The sequence below is a fragment of the Mytilus galloprovincialis genome, chromosome 12, assembly GCF_965363235.1.
Source record: "Mytilus galloprovincialis chromosome 12, xbMytGall1.hap1.1, whole genome shotgun sequence".
In the NCBI taxonomy this organism is placed as follows: domain Eukaryota; kingdom Metazoa; phylum Mollusca; class Bivalvia; order Mytilida; family Mytilidae; genus Mytilus; species Mytilus galloprovincialis.
Window position 1 is genome coordinate 10753082 of NC_134849.1, and position 23794 is coordinate 10776875.

A 23794-nucleotide genomic window follows, 5' to 3' on the forward strand; every position below is an offset into this window, starting at 1 on the left:
CCAGTAAATAGTCTAATTCGGTAGGTCACATAGCTTGTAGTATGCATTCTTAGTTGCGTTAAAAATTGTTAGGCTAGTTACCGGACATATATACAGGGGGGATTACAGTGGCGGATCCAGAACTTTTCATAAGGGGGCCCGTTGACTTACCTAAGGGGGGCTCCAGTCATGCGTCAGTGATTCCTTATATAAGCAACCAATTTTTCCCACACAAAAGGCGGGCGGGCCCCAGGCCCCCCTGGATCCGCCTATGGGTTATATATGTTTACGTAGTAAAATAGTAAAAGATAAATGTTGTAAAATAAATTACTTCACTAACATTCACACGGGTAAAAAGAATAACAAGCTTGCAGCATTTAAATCTAAAAATAGTTCGCTTTTCACAATATAGACTAAGGATCTAAAAGCTAAAACACTTTGTCTTCTTTTCATCAGAGACTCTGTTTTCATTAACTAAAATCAAATAAAACGTTCATAGTGTCTACATACTTAATCCACGCATAGAATTTGTCGTTTTACATCATAACATCTAATAAAAAGGTTTTTAAGATTTCATCGTATCTAAATATTAGCACTTTGTGTGACGTTTACGATCTAGGCACGCACTGTATATGTAAAGCCAACTGTCATGTTTTTATTTACTTAGATCTAAAACTTAAAAACTTGTCTTCGTCTCAACTCGGCCGATTCCGTACCCTCATCTAGGAAGGAGCTAGAGTATCGGATTCTACCGAGGATTGTCGAATGCAAACCACCCTTCAGCTAATCAGAAAATGTTTCACGACTATTTTTCTGACTTACAGTGTTGTTGTTTTTTTGGTTTTTTTTTATAACCTTCTTCAGTTCAAATAATGATAACCTAGAATTTATTGTCGTTCTTTGCAAATCAAAGAACTGTGTTTTGTTTTTTTACAATTTTGGTATGGATACATACAGGATCATAAAGGAGGGGGAATAGGACCTTTATCGGGACTCCGGGATCGGGTGTTTTTAAACTCGGGATTTCGGGATTGACCCTTTCGGGATCCGGGAATCCTTTTTTTCGGATTTCGGGATGTCGGGATTTGCTTTATTTAAATTCGGGACCTCGGGATTTTTTTCAAGTCCGGGATTTCGGGATCAAGACCCCCTCCTATCCCCCCTCATAAAGGGAAACTGATAATTTATTGTATGATATGTGCTCATGTTTTTCAGCGATGATCCTTTTGTGCTGGGTTTTATACTGAATAAAATTAGTTAGTTAGTTTCTATACTTTTTTTTATTAAATGGCTATCCGCAATATGTTTAATAAGATCATTTAGTCTGAGTTGTTTGATTGAGTATCGAGAAAGAAAAAAAAATCTGATGTATGCAGCATAAACACGAAAATTTTGATAACTACATGGCAGAGGGAGGGGCAGGACTTTTTCGGGACGTCGGGATCGGGTGTTTTTAAGCTCGGGCCTGATTTCGGGATTGACCCTTTCGGGATCCAAGATTTATTTTTTCTAATTTCGGGATGTCGGGAATTAAATTTCTTTAAATTCGGGACCTCGATTATTTAGATAATTTTATAGAGGTTGTTACGTATATCAAAATATTTAAGTTTAGTGCTTTTCGGTAAAATCCTATTTATTACAGAAATGCAATTTAAAACAAAAACCAAAGGCATCTTTTTGAATAACAAGATACCCAAGTCGGAAGAATTAATATTTTAATTAATGATTAAAAAAAGGAAGCTGAAAGTATCTATTTAAGGTCTTTCATAACAGCGGTATTTGTTAAAGGGACTGAAACGATTAGACGCGTGCTCAAAATCAGCATGCATGATGAGTTGGTTACCGTTATGTGGTTAAAAGCTTGATAAGTGAAATGACAACTTTATTGCACCTACGCCTACGCAGGTCAATTCAGTTCAATGATGCACCGTCTAATAGTTCTCGCACTTATATCATTAGCAACGCAAAAGTAAATACATCAATTGAGTGAAACATTTATATGCAACAGTTTTATCAAACGGTGCGAAAAGATGCAATTTAGTATTATGATTTGTATTTTTATATGTTGAATTTATATGTAGTAGTTTTAGACAAAACCGATTAATAATCTGATTGAAAAAAATACCATTTACCTGAATGGTCTCAAATATTAGATAGTATCAGATAGTAGAGAAACAACAGTCATATCACATCCCATATATATGATAATAAGAGATGTTTCTGGAATTACGTATATCAAAATATTTAAGTTTAGTGCTTTTCGGTAAAATCCTATTTATTACAGAAATGCAATCTAAAACAAAAACCAAAGGCATCTTTTTAAATAACAAGATACCCAAGTCGGAAGAATTAATATTTTAATTAATGATTAAAAAGGGGAGCTGAAAGTATCTATTAAAGGTCTTTCATAACAGCGGTATTTGTTAAAGGGACTGAAACGATTAGACGCGTGCTCAAAATCAGCATGCATGATGAGTTGGTTACCGTTATGTGGTTAAAAGCTTGATAAGTGAAATGACAACTTTATTGCACCTACGCCTACGCAGGTCAATTCAGTTCAATGATGCACCGTCTAATAATTCTCGCACTTATATCATTAGCAACGCCAAAGTAAATACATCAATTGAGTGAAACATTTATATGCAACAGTTTTATCAATAGGCGCGAAAAGATGTAATTTAGTATTATGATTTGTATTTTTTTAAAACTTTACATCAGTAGGATACAGTCCTGCATGATCTAAGCCGTGGAGATTTTTTTATCAGTTATAAAAAGGCAACATAAAGCTATTAATCTGTTATGGCATGCAGATAATAACATGCTAAAACAACAAGTTCTAAGGTTTTGGGATTTTCTAATAACCACTCAAAGATAGAAAAATATAGTACATGTTCTAGAAATGGGACAACTTTGACAGATTATCTATACACATACATTTAATGCATTAAAAAGAATGAAGGAAATTGAAAAGAAACTTCAGTTTTACATATAATATGGGCGCACTACGTTTGCGCGCATTTGGGGATTAAAATGTTTTACGTTTGCGCGCAGCTTTTGATTACATTTGCGCGCATTCATTTTACAGGTAAACTCAGGTAAAAATACCAATGAAAAATAAATTAAATCATAATTGACTATATTTTTTCATAATAAATATGACTTATCAATTATTAATTTTGAAAATATTTGTTAATTCAAATTATATGTTCTTGTATGTATTGAATAAAGTGATCATGATCATGATAAACCCCTCATGATCATAATAAACCCCGTTATAGCTTAAGGCATACATGTAACTTCATTGCGAATATTTTAGAGTGAATAGTGTTTCAACGAATAGTGATCTCTTTTAAAATTAGTAAATACTTTAAGTTAGTTTGTAAAGTTACACCAAGGCACAAACATGGAGTTTCGTTTGTCTGAAACAAATCGAGGGAAAAAATCATTAATATACGATGAATTTACTTTCCGTATTGATAGAACACTAAAGTCTGGGAATATATCTTGGAGATGTACTGTTAAAGCTTGCAAAGGCAGAATAAAAACTGACGAACATTCAACAGTCATTCTTAATGGTAACTGTGAGCATCAACACGAATCCGATGCTAGAAAACTCAGTATTTTTACCTTTTTATATCAGCTATGTTTTAACATTTCTATCTGTATATATTTCTAGGATTTAGTGCTTGTGCATAATAAAACGGACTTATCCTGCTCGAAATCCCACTGCCACCTCCTCGTTGGTGAGCAGGGGACTTAGACTAACGGAAGGGGTACTTATACTTGTAAAAATTGAACAAATAAATGAATAAAAAAGTATTATTATCACGTATTTTACCTGGGTTTACCTGAGTTTACCTGTCAAAAAAATGCGCGCAAATGTAATCAAAAGCTGCGCGCAAACGTAATGATTTTTTGTCAAAAAAATGCGCGCAAATGTAATCAAAAGCTGCGCGCAAACGTAATGATTTTTGCGCGCAAATGTAATGGTAATGCGCGCAAACGTAATGCACCGTATAATATTAGGTTTACATGCATTTAATAATCTAACCATACTCATTTTTTTCTAATAACCTACAATGAGACTTAATTAATTAATTAACTTAATTAATTTTTGTTGTTTTGTTTTTTTTCAATGTAATAATGTCAAACTGTAACCAACACAAGAATGACGTTAAGATTTATACCGAAAACATGAATTTGGATGGTTTCGTTTTCCTGCGTTATGATATAATAGACCAAACATCAAAAACAATGTATGGATATAAGTTGTTTGCTTCACGTCCAATGGACAATATTTCATTATATTCAGGACGATACTAATTAACAAAAACACTCAGTTGTATTAGCATTAGCAAAACTCATATCCGTGATTCAAGATTCAAGATTCAAAGTTTTATTTAGAGTCGATATTCAATAAACTACATAACACAAGCTCTAGTGAGCTTTTCAAATCGACTTAATAACAAAATACAATACACACATACACAATACAATACACACATACAAAAGTCATGAAAAACAACACAATTTTAAACATATAATGCATAGTAAGATACCATAAATGACATATATAAGTTAAAAGCATATAGTACACTTAAAACATAGCACAAGTTAATAATAAGATTGCACAAATCATATAGTCACACAAAAAATAAAAGTAAAATAAAACAGGCATAAACACTATATGCATGCACTCCACTGGCATGAGCTATATTATGAATATTATATGAATGCATGGTCGACTTTGAAACTTTTGCTTATATATTATATATACTTTCTATGTTGAAGTTTGTGATGGAATGTCTGTCAATCAAAGATGGACCCATATAAAGCTGCTCAGTCTTAATATTTGGTATGCAGGTGTAATAATATTAGAACATCTCATTTCTTTGCCGCATAGTACATGGCCCAGCAGGGGCGGATCCAACCATTTTAAAAAGGGGGGTTCCTAACCCAGGACAAAGGGGGGGGGGGGTCCTAACCCAGGACAAAAGGGGGGGAGGGTTTCCAATTAAATGTCCCCATTCAAATGCATTGATCGTCCAAAAAAAAGGGGGGTTCCAACCCCCGGAACCCCCTCTGGATCCGCGCCTGCCCAGTCGCCACAGTCCGCATAATGGACTGTTCACCGACTGGAACTTTTCTTCTATGGTACTGGCACGATTTAATTTATGATTATCATGATTATAGGTCCCTTATATTAATGATATATGGTACGCAATTGGATTAACATCGACATATCTCAATTCACTGAGATAATTTTACTCTACAATCAATGAAGTTTTTCACCAGTTATTTAATCGTGTAATCTTTCGGGGTTTCCCTTACAAAAAATGCTTAACTAGTATATTTATATATATAAATATAGGAAGATTTGGTATGATTGCCAATGAGACAAATCTCCACATGGTCAGAGAACAAATGCACAAGAATTATACAACTATTAGTTAACGTACGGTCTTCAAAAATGAGCAAAACCCAAACCACATATAGCAAGCTATGAAAGGCCTCAAATGACAAATATAAAACAACTAACGGCCTGACTTATGTACAACAACAGCGGAAAAATATTATGATATATAGCAATAAATGCAAGCATACAGATTTATACAGGCTACTAACATGCACATTTAGAATGACGCGGATTTAAACTAGTTTGCTGCCTCAAGAACTCCCTGATAACCTGGGACAGTGCATGGTGAACTAGTACATAGAACATAAGAACAAACTATAAAAAAAATCATTGAAAAGGGCTTAACTCATCAGATTGATCGAAAGCACAAAACAACTAACAGAACACATCCTGGACGTGCCAGGGATTTATTCAACCCCACAACAACAACAGACACATAACGTTACTCGCAGTTACTAACAGTTAGTTCAAAGTCAATAACAAATAATGAAAAAAATATCTAATACAGATCTTATCAAAACGGGAAGCTCCCTTTCTTAATTGTATTGAAAATAGGTTAAAGGTTCCCCATATTAAGTTTTTTCTGGTGCAATTGAATACCTATGAACTGGTATCAATATAAAAATGAATACATGGTATGATTGCCAATGAGACAACTCTACAGATATACATTAGGTCGCCACGTGCGCACGGGCTTCAAGAATGAGTAAAACCCATATCGTATAGTCAACTATAAAAGGCTTCAAAATGACAAATGAAAAAAATGAAATATGTACTAAATTAATGAACGGGAAACAAATATGATATACAGCAACAAATGACAACCTCTGGTTTACAGGCTCCTAAGTCGGAACAGGCATATATATTTATATATATATACATAATGTGACAGGGTTAAATCATGTTAAAGGCGCCAAGCATTCATGACCTTGGAAAATGGTGTAACGATTGGAATATTCGATTAAAAAAAAATAAAATAATTAAAAATGAGCTTTCCAAAATTTTCTGTACTTGTAAAACGAAGATGTGGTACGATTACCGATGAGACAACTCTCCACAAGAGACAAAATGACACAGAAATTAACAGAACAGTATAATCAATGATCGAGATCTTCATTTGTACTTGTGAGAGAACGAAACGGATGCAATCAACTGAAAACCAAGATATCTTATCCTAATCAATTAATAAATCAATATGTCTACGCCATCTTTAGAATTTCACTCATTTCAAGTGTTTATTTCATCGCATGTTATTTAAAGCAAATGTCTAAACTTCTTGAGATAGCGGATAACTGCAAGCTATTTTCTTCTAACTAGAGTATTAATATAGAAAAACATGTATGAGAAATCTGACAAGGACAGAACAGCCCATCTCCGAACCGTAACCACCAACAGAAGTTTCATCTTTAAAGACATTTATGAAGCAACATAATAATGAGAAAATGTAGTAAAATTGCCAATGAAACAATTAGTACAGACGAGAGTCAGATTTTGAACTTTTGTTTAATTTTGTAGACTGGGTATCTCAAATCTTTTTATCTAAAAAAAAAACGAAATGCCTTTAGTGGGAACTCTCGAGCTGAGACCTACACTATTCAGGCTAGCTGGGACAATATACTTTGTTATTTAGTTTTGTCATTTTTGTGCATGGGATCGTTAAAGAGACTGTCAGTGGTTTAAAGCATTGCTTGTCAAAGACATAAAATTGAGAATGGAAATGGAGAATGTGTCAAAGCGACAACAACCCGACCATAGAGCGGACAACAGTCGAAGGCCACCAATGGGTCTTCAATGTAGCGAGAAACTTCCACACACGGAGGTGTCATTTAGCCGGTCCCTTAACAAGATGTATACTAGTTCAGTGATAATGGACGTCATACTAAAATCCGAATTATACACAAGAAACTAATACTAAAAATCATAAAAGACTAACAGAGGCCAGAGGTCCCTGACTTGGGACAGGGGCAAATTGCGACGGGGTTAAACATGTTTTTAGAGATCTCAACCCTCCAAACATGCTCCTTTTGAATAGCGACTGCTCTCTTTATTCTCAGAATTACTCTTTTCTATTGGAAATAGATATTCTACATTATTAGGTGTCGACTTTAAGTAAGGAATGTAACCTTATCCTTGGAAATGTTATATATCTTCTCATTACTTATTGTTTTCCCTTAAGGTAGCTGACACAATATTAAGATAGTTTTGCTTTAAAATTATCTATTCCACTAGTTGTTCAAAATTTTTAGAGTTTGAGCTTTTTCATATCCAGCGGCACATATTACAGTGTAATCCGGATTCACTATTAAACGATTCGGGGAAATTTCTATTGTCAAATTCAATTTCAAATAATAATATTTATGTTTAACAAAACTATGATCTGTTTGTGAAACGTGAAGGATACATAATGATTGGTGTGTTCATTGTTGGACTTTAACGCCACTTTTATCATTATTCGCTATTTCATGGCATGTAGAGAAAAACTGGGACGCCTGGAGAGAGACACTGACCTTCGACATGGAATCTGTCCATCCTTGTCAACTACGAATGAAGTGAAACTAAGCACCAAGTGTTCAAACTCTGAAATAAGTAATGAAGCAGTATTTTTCGAATTCACTAATGAAAGAAAATTCAGTTTTCGTTTTATTTGAATTTTTCAAATTGGAGAAACAAAGAGGTTTTAAAAACGAACTGAAGAATAAAAAGGTAGCAAAATGCTAAGTTCTTTCAAAAATATTCTTTTATCGCTAAGAGGCTGGCTTGTCATGCCAAGAAATTGCCTCCGTTGAAATTTCAAACATCCAATAGAGCAAATTACATCGATGATTAATATTGACCTTATTGTATGGGCACAGGACGTTTGCGCTTTTTTACCTGTAAAACGATAGGACATTTGCGCTTCAAATACTATGGACATTTGCGCTTTATGTTTTGATTCACCTGTATTAAATTGATTGGACATTTGCGCTTTTTACCTTTGTATAAGTGAACTTGGATGTTCCAAATTTGCAGACTATCTGCAAAAATTATGTGACGATTGAATCACGATTTACTTAACTCATCCTGCTATGTTTATCTTGTTGAAGAGTATCATTGAACAACACTCAGTGAATTACATTTAGATTCATTATATTGATGATCAGGCATTCCAGTCAAGAACTGAGAAAGAAAAACTTGATTTTTGTATTTGAAATGTGGACAAAATACCAGTCAGAATAGATAACAAGAGCTACTTATTTTGACTCTTTAGGCTTCAGATATTAAGCGAAACATGAACTGTGATGACTGTTCGTGTTTTATGTGTTTTAAAATGTTAACTTTTAGCTGTATATAAACTTTTAAACATTTTAAAAAATATGACTTGTCGGTCCCAAGCCAGTATAAAAGAGGAAGGAAGTCATAAAAACAAATATTGCAAAAGCGCAAATGTCCTATGTAAAAAGCACAAATGTACATTTTAAAAAAGCGGAAATTTCCTATGATTTGAAGCGCAAGTGTCCAAAATTAAAAGCGCAAATGTCCTATGAAAAAGCGCAAACGTCCCGCGCCGTATGGTATATGGCCGTTTTCTAAGCGATACGTACATGCAGATCATACATTAAATTAATTTGTTTAGTAAAAACAAATCTTTAACTACTAATAGGTGCCGTAGGAGGTCCACCGAATTTTTAGCAAGGAATTCTTGGCTAGATCAGACAATTTAAGAACAGAAAGCATTGCACTGATGTATGTCCATTATTATTTTTTCAGTAGTCAAAATTCAATGTTAAGTGATGTATATTGAATAATGATATATAGTTTGTATTTCTGTTTTCAAGATAAAAAGTGAAGGTTCAATGTATGGACAACCTGAAAACCAAGACATATATATGATTCGGCGCGGGACGTTTGCGCTTTTTCATAGGACATTTGCGCTTATTTTTTTGGACACTTGCGCTTCAAATCATAGAACATTTGCGCTGTTAACATAGGACATTTGCCCTTTTGCAATATTTGATTTTTATGACTATCATATCTTCCTCTTTAATACTGGCAGAATAATATTTTTTCTTTATGGTTAAAGGTTTAAAAAAATCATTTAATAGCACATTTCATAGCACATTCATTTCATAGCACATTGATATGTGTTTAAAAGTCTATATACACTGAGCTAAAGGTAAACATTCTAAAGACCTAAAAACACGTACAGTCATCACAGGTCAGTTTTCGCTTGATATATGAAGACCAAGGATTGGACAAATTTAGCTCTGTTTATCTGTTCAGACTGGCATTTCGCACACATTTCAAATATATATTCAATATTCTCTTTCCCAATTCTTGACAGGGGTGCCTGTTCATCAATATAACGAATCTAATGTGATTCACATACTGTTGTTCAATGATGCTCTTTAAAAAGATAAAAATATCAGGATGAGTCGAGTAGAACTGTTCATTATAATGTACAGGGAATGATTCTGGACCATGTGTCGTACTAATGCCAAATATAAGTTAAATTTATTTACGCAATAATTACTTCTCTTAAAAATTACAGATAGACGACAATAGGTGCAAAAGCGCAAATGTCCGGTCAATTTAATACTGGTGAATCAAAACTTAAAGCGCAAATGTCCATAGTATTTGAAGCGCAAATGTCGTATCGTTTTACAGGTGAAAAAGCGCAAACGTCCTGTGCCCATATGATTAAGGTTATTTTTATTTATGTATTTGCTGTTATTTATCCCCTGATTATAAAACATGTCGATTGAGCCACAATGATTACTACATTGGTTACGGAGGACCTAAATACAAAAAACACGCAAAACAAGGAAGAAATGCCCAATTTTGATTATAATGGAATGGATATTTTAAGTAATGGAATGGATATTTCAAGTAATGGAATGGATATTTTAAGTGATGGAATGGACTACAACGACCCTTCAGTCACTAATTACAGATATACTTTATACCTTATTCGAAAGTTTATTTATTGAGGAACAAAAGGTACATAGTTAATGTGTTCCACAACGCATATTAGAGGAGTAACAATACCTACATATCGAAATACGCGTGAACATTAAGATATAGCTTATTTTAAATGATGAAATGAACTGCTGCGACATTTCATCCCTTAATTCAGGAAAACTTTATGTACCATTTGAGAGTTCATTGCTGTCGCAATGACCATTAGAAGGATTACGGAGGATCTAAATGACAAAAATACGCGTGAAAAGAAAGAATTTTGAATGATAGCATGGATATTTTGAATAATGACATGATCTGTTGTGACCCTTCATCCCCTAATTTCAGAAATACCTTTAACCTCATTCGAAAGCTTATTTATAGAGGAACTAAAAGTATATAGCTAAAATGTAATGCGGGGAGTAACGAAAGACAAAAAAATCGAAATACATGTGAGCATTAAGAAATACAATTGTAGCTTATTTTAAATAATGAAATGGATGAATGCGCCCCATCAGCCCATAATTAAGGAAAACGTTGTAATCATTTGAAAGTTCATTGATAGAGAAACAAAAATGGTTTAGGTTATAAATAATATGTGCAGCAACGACCATTAAAGAGGTTGAGGACATAAATGCCAAGATAACAGTGAAGATTTAAAAATAGCCAATTTTGAATGATGGAATGGATTGCTGTGACCCTTCAACCCCTAATTACAGATATACATAATACCTCATTAGAAAGCCTATTAATAGCAGAACAAAATGTATGTAGTTAATATGTTCCGCAACGCATATTATAGGAGTAACGAAGGATCTTAATGTCAAAATATGCATAAACATCATGATATATAGCTTTTTTAATAATATAATGGACTGCTGCGACTCGTCAGTAACAATATCGTTATTTAGAGGCAGTAACTCAGGCCCTAATTAGCGAAAACTTTATAGACAAAGTGAAAGCTTATTGATAGAGAAACCACAATGACGTTTAATAGGGTTACAGGAGACCAAAATGCCAAAATACGCGTGAAAATAAAATAAAAATAGCCAATTTTAGATAATGGAATTGATTGCTTCGATAATTCAGATCCTAATTACAAATAAACATTTTACCTCATTCGAAAGCCTATTAAAAGAGGAACAACAGGTATATAGTTAATATGTTCCACAACGCATATTGGAGGAGAAATGAAGTACCAAAAAAATCGAAATACGGGTGAACATTATAAAATAGCTTTTTTTGAATCATGAAATGAACTTCTGCAACCCATAAGCCCTATAATTAAGGAAAACTTTATACACCATTTGCAAGGTTATGAATAGAGGAACAAAATTTTTATTGATAATATGTGCCCCAATGACAATTAGAAGGGTTACGGAGGACCTAAATACCAAAATACGCGTGAAAATTAAGAAATAGACAATTTTGAAAATTGGAATGGATATTTTGAATAATGCAATGGCCTGCTGTGAACCTTCAGCCCCTAATTACATATGAACCTTATATCTCATTCGAAAACCTATTAATAGAGGAACAAAAGATATATAGTCAATATGTTCTGCAATGCAAATCTGAGGAGTAACGAAGGACTTAAAAATCGAAATGGGGGTGGACATTATGGAAAAGCTTACTTTGAATAATGGAATGGACTGATGCGACCTGTCAGCCCCTTATGAAGGACAACTTTATACACCACGTGAAAGCTCATTGATAGAGAAACAAAATGTATCAATAATACGTCCCTCAATGACCATAAAAGAGGTAACGGAGGACTTAAATGCGTGAAAAGAAAGAAATTGCCAATTTTGAATAATTGAATGAATATTTTGAAATAATGACATGAACTACTGTGACCCTTCAGCCCTATAATTACAGAAATAACTTCAAGCTCATTCGAAAGCTTAATCATAGAGGAACAAAAGGTATATAATATGTATATTGCTAATATGTTCCGCAACGCGGATGAGTAACGAAGTACCTAAAAATCGAAATACATGTGAACATTAAGAAGTACAAATGTAGCTTATTTTAAATAATGAAATGGACTGCTGAGACTGTCGGCCCCTAATTAAGGAAAACGTTATAACCATTTGAAAGTTCATTGATCGAGAAACAAAATGGCTTAGGTTATAAATAATATGTGCCGCAATGTCCATCAGAGAGATCGAGATTACGGAGGACATAAATGCCAAAATAACCGTGAAGATTAAGAAATAGCCAATTTTGAATGATGCAAGGGATTGCTGCGACCCTTCAACCCATACTTATATATTTACATGATACCTCATTCGAAAGCCTATCAATAGAAGAACAAAATATATGTAGTTAGTATGTTCCGCAACGCATATTAGAGGAGAAACGGAGGATCTAACATGTCGAAAAATACATAATGCATATTATGTGTCATTTAAAACTCTTATGGACCGTTGTCTCATTAGAAATCATACCACATCTTCTTTTTTATATAAAAATTAAGACATAGTTCTTTTTAAGAAAAGAATGAATTGCTGTGACTCGTCAGTAATAAAACTTTATTTAGAGGCAGTAACTCAGTCCCTAAATAAGAAAAACTTTAAATACACTATGTGAAAGCTATTGATAGAAAACCCACAATTACGTTCAAGACGGTTACATAGGACCAAAATGCCAAAATACGCGTGAAAATTAAGAAATAGCCAATTTTGAACAATGGAATGGATATTTTGAATAATGGATTAGATTGCTGCAACACTTCAGCTCCCAAATACAAATATACCTTTTACCTCATTCGAAAGCCTATTAAAAGATGATCAATAAATATGTTCCGCAACGCATATTAGAGGAGTAATGAAGTACCTAAAAATCGAAATACGGGTAAAAATTATAAAATAGCTTATTTTGAATCATGAAATGAATTTTATAATTTTTTTTTTTCTAAATGAAAACCAAATATTTGTTTAGCCCCAACATTCATGTTTTCAAGGGGGTATAGTTATGTTTGCTCGGAACAAACATTTGTTTTCCAAATCAAAGGATAAAACGCCCTGGAACAAATTAACATATTCCCTTTTTTCAATATACATGGTTCCTTTTATAAATGAAAAGATGGTCGATGTTTAAAAATAGTTAAAAAAAGACTGTTGCAATTTAAAGTATCATATTAATAATTTTTTGATTCTTTTTTATATCTAATCCTTTATCGGTGAAGCAAAATACTTTAGAAGGATGTCGAGCACTGTCAGATTAATTATAAATTGCAGCGGAAACTAGAGGATGGAATGTGTACTTGTGGTAGAGATGATAAAACAACGACCTTCCCTGTATCAAATATCCGTGAGAAATGCGTAATCAGCATGTTATGTATAATAGCTTACAGTTATATTTCCCGCTTCATTCGCCCTATCATCATTTAACAATTTTGGACACTATCTAAATAAACATGTTAGTTGGGTTAACACATGCTGATTTATAATGTATAGCTTACAGTTACATTTCCCGCTCCTTCTTAGTCTCAAAACAAACCAAAGTGTTTGTACATGTATCTGAGTATTAATTTGGAGAACAATTTCGTTTTGGTGTTAAATATATGGTTTTAATAAAAGACTTTGAACTGGGAAATATCATTATATAGAAAGATCTTCTGATCTGCACAATTATAATATAATTAAAACAAATAGATGCATGCATTTCTTATTTAGACATTTGTTTTAAGGTGACTTCTCACACACATGACCTTTTAGCATATTTATATCTCTTAGAGATCTGAATAATAGGTGGTGTGAGTATACATCGACGAGACAGCAAGCTAACAACACAAAACTTTTGGGTTTTAACTATTTGTTTATTAACAAATGGTGTGATGAGTGAAAATGGTTTAAACTTGGACTATGGATTTTATATAACTACTTACTGTAGATTCAGAAATCATTGCGTGCATTTATTATTGCGATTTTGTCATTTTAGACTTAAATGCGATTTTTAACTTTTACGAATCTTATTATTGCGTTTACAACTCTGTCGCAATTTTCGCAATAATTAAAAACCTCGCAATAATTTAAGAATTTACAGTAATATACCTGGCAGTCTTTAAAGAAATAAAGTAAAATACCACATATATAAGATCTTTAAACTTCATTATTTGCATTTGAAAAACTCAACTCTGTGTGTGTTTACGGCGCTTCACTATATATATATATCTCGATAAGAGTGGGGGCACGGGCCTGAAAAACCCTTCAAATCCGTGAAAATTAAGAAATAGCCAATTTTGAATAATGAAATGGATATTTTGAATAATAAAATGGACTGCTGTGACCCTTTAGTCTCTAATTATTAATATACCTTATACCTCATTCGAAAGCTTATTAAGAGAGGAACTAAAGTTATCAAGTCAATTTGATCCGCAACGCATATTAAGGGATGACATAGGAACTAAACATCGAAATACGCTTGAACATTAAGAAATAGTTATTTTGAATAAAGGAATGGACTGCTGCAAGCCTTTAGTCCCTAATCAAGGCAAAATTAATACACGACGTTAAAGCTTATTGATAGAGGAATAAATTCATAAAATTTAGAAAGGAAATGGGGAATGTGTCAAAGCGACAACAACCCGACCATAGAGCAGACAACAGCCGAAGTCCACCAATGAATCTTCAATGTAGCAAGAAACTCCCGTACCCGTAGGCGTCCTTCAGCTGGCCCCTTAAAAATATGTATACTAGCACAGTGATAATGGACGTCAAACTAAACTCCGAATTATACACAAGAAACTAAAATTAAAAAGCATATACAAGACTAATAAAGGCCAGAGGCTCCTGACTTGAGACAGGCGCAAAATTGATGCGGAATTAAACATGTTTGTGAGATCTCAACCCACCCCCTATACCTCTAGCCAATGTAAAAAAGTTAACGCATAACAATACGCACATCAAAATTCAGTTCAAGAGAAGTCCGAGTCCAATGTCAGAACATGAAACAAAAGAAAATAGATAAAATGACAATAATTATGATACATAAATAACAGCAGACTACTAGCAGTTAACTGACATGCCAGCTCCGGACCTCAATCAAACTGATTAAAAGATTATGTTTTCATCATATGAATATCAGGCATTAATGATATGTGCCGTAATGACCATTAGAGGGGTTACGGAGGACCTAATGTCCAAAATACGCGTGAAAATTAAGAAATAGCCAATCTTGAATAATGAAATGGATATTTTGAAAAATGGAATGGACTGGTGCGACCCTTTAATCCCTAATTATAGATATACATTATACTTCATTCGAAAGCTTATGAAGAGATGAACAAAAGGTATATAGTCGATATTTTCAGCAACGCATATTAGAGGAGTAACGAAGGGACTAAACATCGGAATACGCTTGAACATTAAGAAATAGCTTATTTTGAATAACGGAATGGACTGCTACAAGCCGTTAGCCCCTTTTCAAGGAAAAATTAATACAACAAATTAAAGCTTATTGATAGAGGAATAAAATGAGTATTAATGATATGTGCCGTAATGACCATTAGAGGAGTTACGGAGGACCTAATGTCCAAAATACGCGTGCAAATTAGGAAATAGCCAATCTTGAATTATGAAATGGATATTTTGAATAATGGAATGGACTTTACGAGACTTTAGTCCCTAATCATAAATATGCATTATACTACATTCGAAAGCTTATTTAGAGATGAACAAAAGGTATATAGTCGATATGTTCAGCAACGCATATAAGAGGAGTAACGAAGTAATTAAACATCAAAAAACGCTTGAACATTAAGAAATAGCTTATTTTGAATAACGGAATGGACTGCTGTAAGCCGTTAGCACCTTATTTTGGCAAAATTAATACACGGAATTGAAGCCTATAGAGAGAGGAATAAATTTAGTTTAAACGATATGTGCCGTACTGACCATTAGAGTGGTACGGAGTACCTAAATGCCAAAATACGCGTGAAAATGTAGAAATCGCCAATTTTGAATAATGAAATGGATATTTTGAATAATGGAATGGACTGTTGCGAGACTTTAGCCCCTAATTATAGAAATACCTTCAACCACAATTGAAAGCTTATTAAGAGAGAAACAAAATATATATAGTTGATAAGTTCCGCAACGCATATGAGAAGAGTAACGAAGGACCTGAACATCGAAGTACGCTTGAACATAAAAAAATAGTTTATTTTGAATAATGGAAAGGACTGGTGCAAGTCATTAGCCCTTAATCAAGGCAAACTTAATACACGAAATTAAAGATTATTGATAAAGGAATCAATTGATAAAATTTAGAAGGGAAATGGGAAATGTGTCAAAGCGACAACAACCCGACCATAGAGCAGACAACAGCCGAAATCCACCAATGGGTCTTCATTGGAGTGGGAAACTCCCTTACCCGTAGGCGTCCTCCAGCTGGCCCCTTTAAACATATGTATACTAGTACAGTGATAATGGACGTCATACAAAACTCCGAATTATACACAAGAAACTAAAATAAAAAATCATTCAAGACTAACAAAGGCCAGAGGCTCCTGACTTGAGACGGGCGCAAAATTGCGGCGGGGTTAAACATGTTTATGAGATCTCAAACCTCCCCCTATACCTCTTGCCAATGTAGAAAAGTTAACTCATAAAAATACGCACATTAAAATTCAGTTCAAGTGAAGTCCGAGTCCGATGTCAGAAGATGAAACAAAAGAAAATAAATAAAATGACAATAATACATAAATAACAGCAGACTACTAGTAGTTCACTGACATGCCAGCTCCGCACCTAAATTAAACTGATAAAAAGATTATGTTTTCATCATATAAATATCAGGCATTAATGATATGTGTCGTAATGACCATTAGAGGGGTTACGGAGGACCTAATGTCCAAAATACGCGTGAAAATTAAGAAATAGCCAATCTTGAATAATGAAATGGATATTTTGAATAATGGAATGGACTGGTGCGACCATTTAGTCCCTACTTATAGATATACATTATACTTCATTCGAAAGCTTATTAAGAGATGAACAAAAGGTATATAGTCGATATTATCAGCAACGTATATTAGAGGAGTAACGAAGGAACTAAACATCGGAATACGCTTGAACATGAAGAAATAGCTTATTTTGAATAACGGTATGGACTGCTGAAAACCGTTAGCCCCTAATCTTGGCAAAATTAATACACGGAATTAAAACTTATTGATAGAGGAATTAATTTAGTTTAAACTATATGTTCCGTACTGACAATTAGAGTGGTTTCGGAGTACCTAAATGCCAAAATACGCGTGAAAATGTAGAAATCGCCAATTTTGAAAAATGAAATGGATTTTTTGAATAATGAAATGGACTGTTGCGAGACTTTAGCCCCTAATTATAGAAATACCTTCAACCACAATCGAAAGCGTATTAAGAGAGAAACAAAATATATATAGTTGATAAGTTCCGCAACGCATATTAGAACAGTAACGAAGGACCTAAACATCGAAATACGCTTGAACATAAAAAAATAGTTTATTTTGATATAATGGAAAGGACTGCTGCAAGTCATTAGCCCTTAATCAAGGCAAAATTTATACACCAAATTAAAGCTTATTGGTAGAGGAATAAGCGGAGTATAAACGATATGTGCGACAATGGCCATAAGAAAATCAAGAAATAGCCAATCTTGAATATGAAATGGATATTGATTTATGGGATGGACTGCTGCCACCAATTAGCCTGAAGTATAGATATATCTTATACCTCATTCGAATAGCTTATTAAGAGAGGAAAGAAAGATATATAGTCGATATGTTCTGCAACACATATTAGAGGAGTAACGAAGGATCTCAACATCGAAATACGCTTGAACATTAAGAAATAGCTTATTTTGAATAATGAAATGGATTGCTGCAAGCCCTCAGTCTGTAATCAATGCAACAAGTATACACCAAATTAAAGCTTACTGATAGAATAATTAACTGAGTATAAACGATATGTTCTGCAACGCATATTAGAGGAGTAACGAAGGAACTAAACATCGAAATACGTTTGAACATTAAGAAATAGCTTATTTTGAATAACGGAATGGACTGCTGCAAGCCGTTAGCCCCTAATCAAGGAAAAATTAATGCAACAAATTAAAGCTTTTTGATAGAGGAATAACATGAGTATCAATGATATGTGCCGTAATGACCATTAGAGGGGTTACGGAGGACCTAATGTCCAAAATACGCGTGAAAATTAAGAAATAGCCAATCTTGAATTATGAAATGGATATTTTGAATAATGGAATGGACTGTTGCGAGACTTTGGTCCCTAATCATAGATATACATTATACTCCATTCGAAAACCTATTAAGAGATGAACAAAAGGTATATAGTCGATATTTTCAGCAACGCATATTAGAGGAGTAACGAAGGGACTAAACATCGGAATACGCTTGAACATTAAGAAATAGCTTATTTTGAATAACGGAATGGACTGCTGCAAGCCGTTAGCCCCTTTTCAAGGAAAAATTAATACAACAAATTAAAGCTTATTGATAGAGGAATAAAATGAGTATTAATGATATGTGCCGTAATGACCATTAGAGGAGTTACGGAGGACCTAATGTCCAAAATACGCGTGCAAATTAGGAAATAGCCAATCTTGAATTATGAAATGGATATTTTGAATAATGGAATGGACTTTACGAGACTTTAGTCCCTAATCATAAATATGCATTATACTACATTCGAAAGCTTATTTAGAGATGAACAAAAGGTATATAGTCGATATGTTCAGCAACGCATATAAGAGGAGTAACGAAGTAATTAAACATCAAAAAACGCTTGAACATTAAGAAATAGCTTATTTTGAATAACGGAATGGACTGCTGTAAGCCGTTAGCACCTTATTTTGGCAAAATTAATACACGGAATTGAAGCCTATAGATAGAGGAATAAATTTAGTTTAAACGATATGTGCCGTACTGACCATTAGAGTGGTACGGAGTACCTAAATGCCAAAATACGCGTGAAAATGTAGAAATCGCCAATTTTGAATAATGAAATGGATATTTTGAATAATGGAATGGACTGTTGCGAGACTTTAGCCCCTAATTATAGAAATACCTTCAACCACAATTGAAAGCTTATTAAGAGAGAAACAAAATATATATAGTTGATAAGTTCCGCAACGCATATGAGAAGAGTAACGAAGGACCTGAACATCGAAGTACGCTTGAACATAAAAAAATAGTTTATTTTGAATAATGGAAAGGACTGGTGCAAGTCATTAGCCCTTAATCAAGGCAAACTTAATACACGAAATTAAAGCTTATTGATAGAGGAATCAATTGATAAAATTTAGAAGGGAAATGGGAAATGTGTCAAAGCGACAACAACCCGACCATAGAGCAGACAACAGCCGAAATCCACCAATGGGTCTTCATTGGAGTGGGAAACTCCCTTACCCGTAGGCGTCCTCCAGCTGGCCCCTTTAAACATATGTATACTAGTACAGTGATAATGGACGTCATACAAAACTCCGAATTATACACAAGAAACTAAAATAAAAAATCATACAAGACTAACAAAGGCCAGAGGCTCCTGACTTGAGACGGGCGCAAAATTGCGGCGGGGTTAAACATGTTTATGAGATCTCAAACCTCCCCCTATACCTCTAGCCAATGTAGAAAAGTTAAAACATACAAATACGCACATTAAAATTCAGTTCAAGAGAAGTCCGAGTCCGATGTCAGAAGATGAAACAAAAGAAAATAAATAAAATGACAATAATACATAAATAACAGCAGACTACTAGCAGTTAACTTACATGCCAGCTCCGCACCTCAATTAAACTGATAAAAAGATTATGTTTTCATCATATAAATATCAGGCATTAATGATATGTGTCGTAATGACCATTAGAGGGGTTACGGAGGACCTAATGTCCAAAATACTCGTGAAAATTAAAAAATAGCCAATCTTGAATAATGAAATGGATATTTTGAATAATGGAATGGACTGGTGCGACCATTTAGTCCCTTCTTATAGATATACATTATACTTCATTCGAAAGCTTATTAAGAGATGAACAAAAGGTATATAGTCGATATTTTCAGCAACGCATATTAGAGGAGTAACGAAGGAACTAAACATCGGAATACGCTTGAACATTAAGAAATAGCTTATTTTGAATAACGGTATGGACTGCTGAAAGCCGTTAGCCCCTAATCTTGGCAAAATTAATACACGGAATTAAAGCTTATTGATAGAGGAATTAATTTAGTTTAAAGATAGATAGATAGATAGTTTATTCTCATAAAACCATGCAAGTACAAAGGTTACAGAGAAGTTAAAAAAATAGTATACATAAAAATAAAAAATGCATTAAAAATGCATAAAATTCAAAATTTCGGATGAGATAACATATAAAAGAATATATATATAGACTTGTATATATATAACGATATGTGCCGTACTGACCATTAGAGTGGTTACGGAGTACCTAAATGCCAAAATAAGCGTGAAAATGTAGAAATAGCCAATTTTGAATAATGAAATGGATATTTTGAATAATGGAATGGACTGTTGCGAGACTTTAGCCCTTTATTATAGAAATACCTTCAATCACAATCGAAAGCTTATTAAGAGAGAAACAAAATATATATAGTTGATAAGTTCCGCAACGCATATTAGAAGAGTAACGAAGGACCTAAACATCGAAATACGCTTGAACATAAAAAAAATAGTTTATTTTAAATAATGGAAAGGACTGCTGCAAGTCATTAGCCCTTAATCAAGGCAAAATTAATACACGAAATTAAAGCTTATTGATAGAGGAATCAATTGATAAAATTTAGAAGGGAAATGGGAAATGTGTCAAAGCGACAACAACCCGACCATAGAGCAGACAACAGCCGAAATCCACCAATGGGTCTTCATTGGAGCGAGAAACTCCCTTACCCGTAGGCATCCTCCAGCTAGCCCCTTTAAACATATGTATACTAGTACAGTGATAATGTACGTCATACAAAACTCCGAATTATACACAAGAAACTAAAACAAAAATCATACAAGACTAACAAAGGCCAGAGGCTCCTGACTTGAGACAGGCGCAAAATTGCGGCGGGGTTAAACATGTTTATGAGATCTCAACCCTCCCCCTATACCTCAAGCCAATGTAGAAAAGTTAACGCATAAAAATACGCACATTAAAATTCAGTTCAAGAGAAGTCCGAGTCCGATGTCAGAAGATGAAACAAAAGAAAATAAATAAAATGACAATAATACATAAATAACAGCAGACTACTAGCAGTTAACTGACATGTCAGCTCCGCACCTCAATTAAACTGATAAAAAGATTATGTTTTCATCATATAAATATCAGGCATTAATGATATGTGTCGTAATGACCATTAGAGGGGTTACGGAGGACCTAATGTCCAAAATACGCGTGAAAATTAAGAAATAGCCAATCTTGAATAATGAAATGGATATTTTGAATAATGGAATGGACTGGTGCGACCATTTAGTCCCTACTTATAGATATACATTATACTTCATTCGAAAGCTTATTAAGAGATGAACAAAAGGTATATAGTCGATATTTTCAGCAACGCATATTAGAGGAGTAACGAAGAAACTAAACATCGAAATACGCTTGAACATGAAGAAATAGCTTATTTTGAATAACGGTATGGACTGCTGAAAACCGTTAGCCCCTAATCTTGGCAAAATTAATACACGGAATTAAAACTTATTGATAGAGGAATTAATTTAGTTTAAACGATATGTGCCGTACTGACCATTAGAGTGGTTACGGAGTACCTAAATGCCAAAATACGCGTGAAAATGTAGAAATCGCCAATTTTGAAAAATGAAATGGATTTTTTGAATAATGAAATGGACTGTTGCGAGACTTTAGCCCCTAATTATAGAAATACCTTCAACCACAATCGAAAGCGTATTAAGAGAGAAACAAAATATATATAGTTGATAAGTTCCGCAACGCTTATTAGAAGAGTAACGAAGGACCTAAACATCGAAATACGCTTGAACATAAAAAAATAGTTTATTTTTATATAATGGAAAGGACTGCTGCAAGTCATTAGCCCTTAATCAAGGCAAAATTTATACACCAAATTAAAGCTTATTGGTAGAGGAATAAGCGGAGTATAAACGATATGTGCGACAATGGCCATAAGAAAATCAAGAAATAGCCAATCTTGAATATGAAATGGATATTGATTTATGGGATGGACTGCTGCCACCAATTAGCCTGAAGTATAGATATATCTTATACCTCATTCGAAAGCTTATTAAGAGAGGAAAGAAAGATATATAGTCGATATGTTCTGCAACACATATTAGAGGAGTAACGAAGGATCTCAACATCGAAATACGCTTGAACATTAAGAAATAGCTTATTTTGAATAATGAAATGGATTGCTGCAAGCCCTCAGTCTGTAATCAATGCAACAAGTATACACCAAATTAAAGCTTACTGATAGAATAATTAACTGAGTATAAACGATATGTTCTGCAACGCATATTAGAGGAGTAACGAAGGAACTAAACATCGAAATACGTTTGAACATTAAGAAATAGCTTATTTTGAATAACGGAATGGACTGCTGCAAGCCGTTAGCCCCTTATCAAGGAAAAATTAATGCAACAAATTAAAGCTTTTTGATAGAGGAATAACATGAGTATCAATGATATGTGCCGTAATGACCATTAGAGGGGTTACGGAGGACCTAATGTCCAAAATACGCGTGAAAATTAAGAAATAGCCAATCTTGAATTATGAAATGGATATTTTGAATAATGGAATGGACTGTTGCGAGACTTTGGTCCCTAATCATAGATATACATTATACTCCATTCGAAAACCTATTAAGAGATGAACAAAAGGTATATAGTCGATATTTTCAGCAACGCATATTAGAGGAGTAACGAAGGAATGAAACAGCGAAATACGCTTGAACATTAAAAAATAGCTTATTTTGAATACCGGAATGGACTGCTGAAAGCCGTTTGCCCCTAATTTCGGCAAAATTGATACACGGAATTAAATCTTATTGATAGAGGAATTAATTTAGTTTAAACTGTATGTGCCGTACTGACAATTAGAGTGGTTACGGATTACCTAAATGACAAAATACGCGTGAAAATGTAGAAATCGCCAATTTGAATAATGAAATGGATATTTTGAATTATGGAATGGACTGTTGCAAGACTTTAGTCCCTAATTATAGAAATACCTTCAACCACATTCGAAAGCTTATAAAGAGAGAAACAAAATATATACAGTTGATGAGTTCCGCAACGCATATTAGAAGAGTAACGAAGGACCTAAACATCGAAATACGCTTGAACATAAATAAAAATAGCTTTTTTTGAATAACGGAATGGACTATTGCAAGCCGTTAAACTATAATCAAGGCAAAATAAATACACCAAATGAGAACTTATTGGTAATGGAATAAACTGAGTATAAACGATATGTGCAGCATTGACT

The 23794-nt window shown here is 33.8% G+C and overlaps 1 long non-coding RNA gene across 1 annotated transcript in view; it reads left to right on the forward strand.

The window, feature by feature from the left end:
- Positions 1-23794, forward strand: part of LOC143054208 (uncharacterized) — a 238035-nt gene that overhangs the window by 199212 nt on the left and 15029 nt on the right. The window lies entirely within an intron of this gene.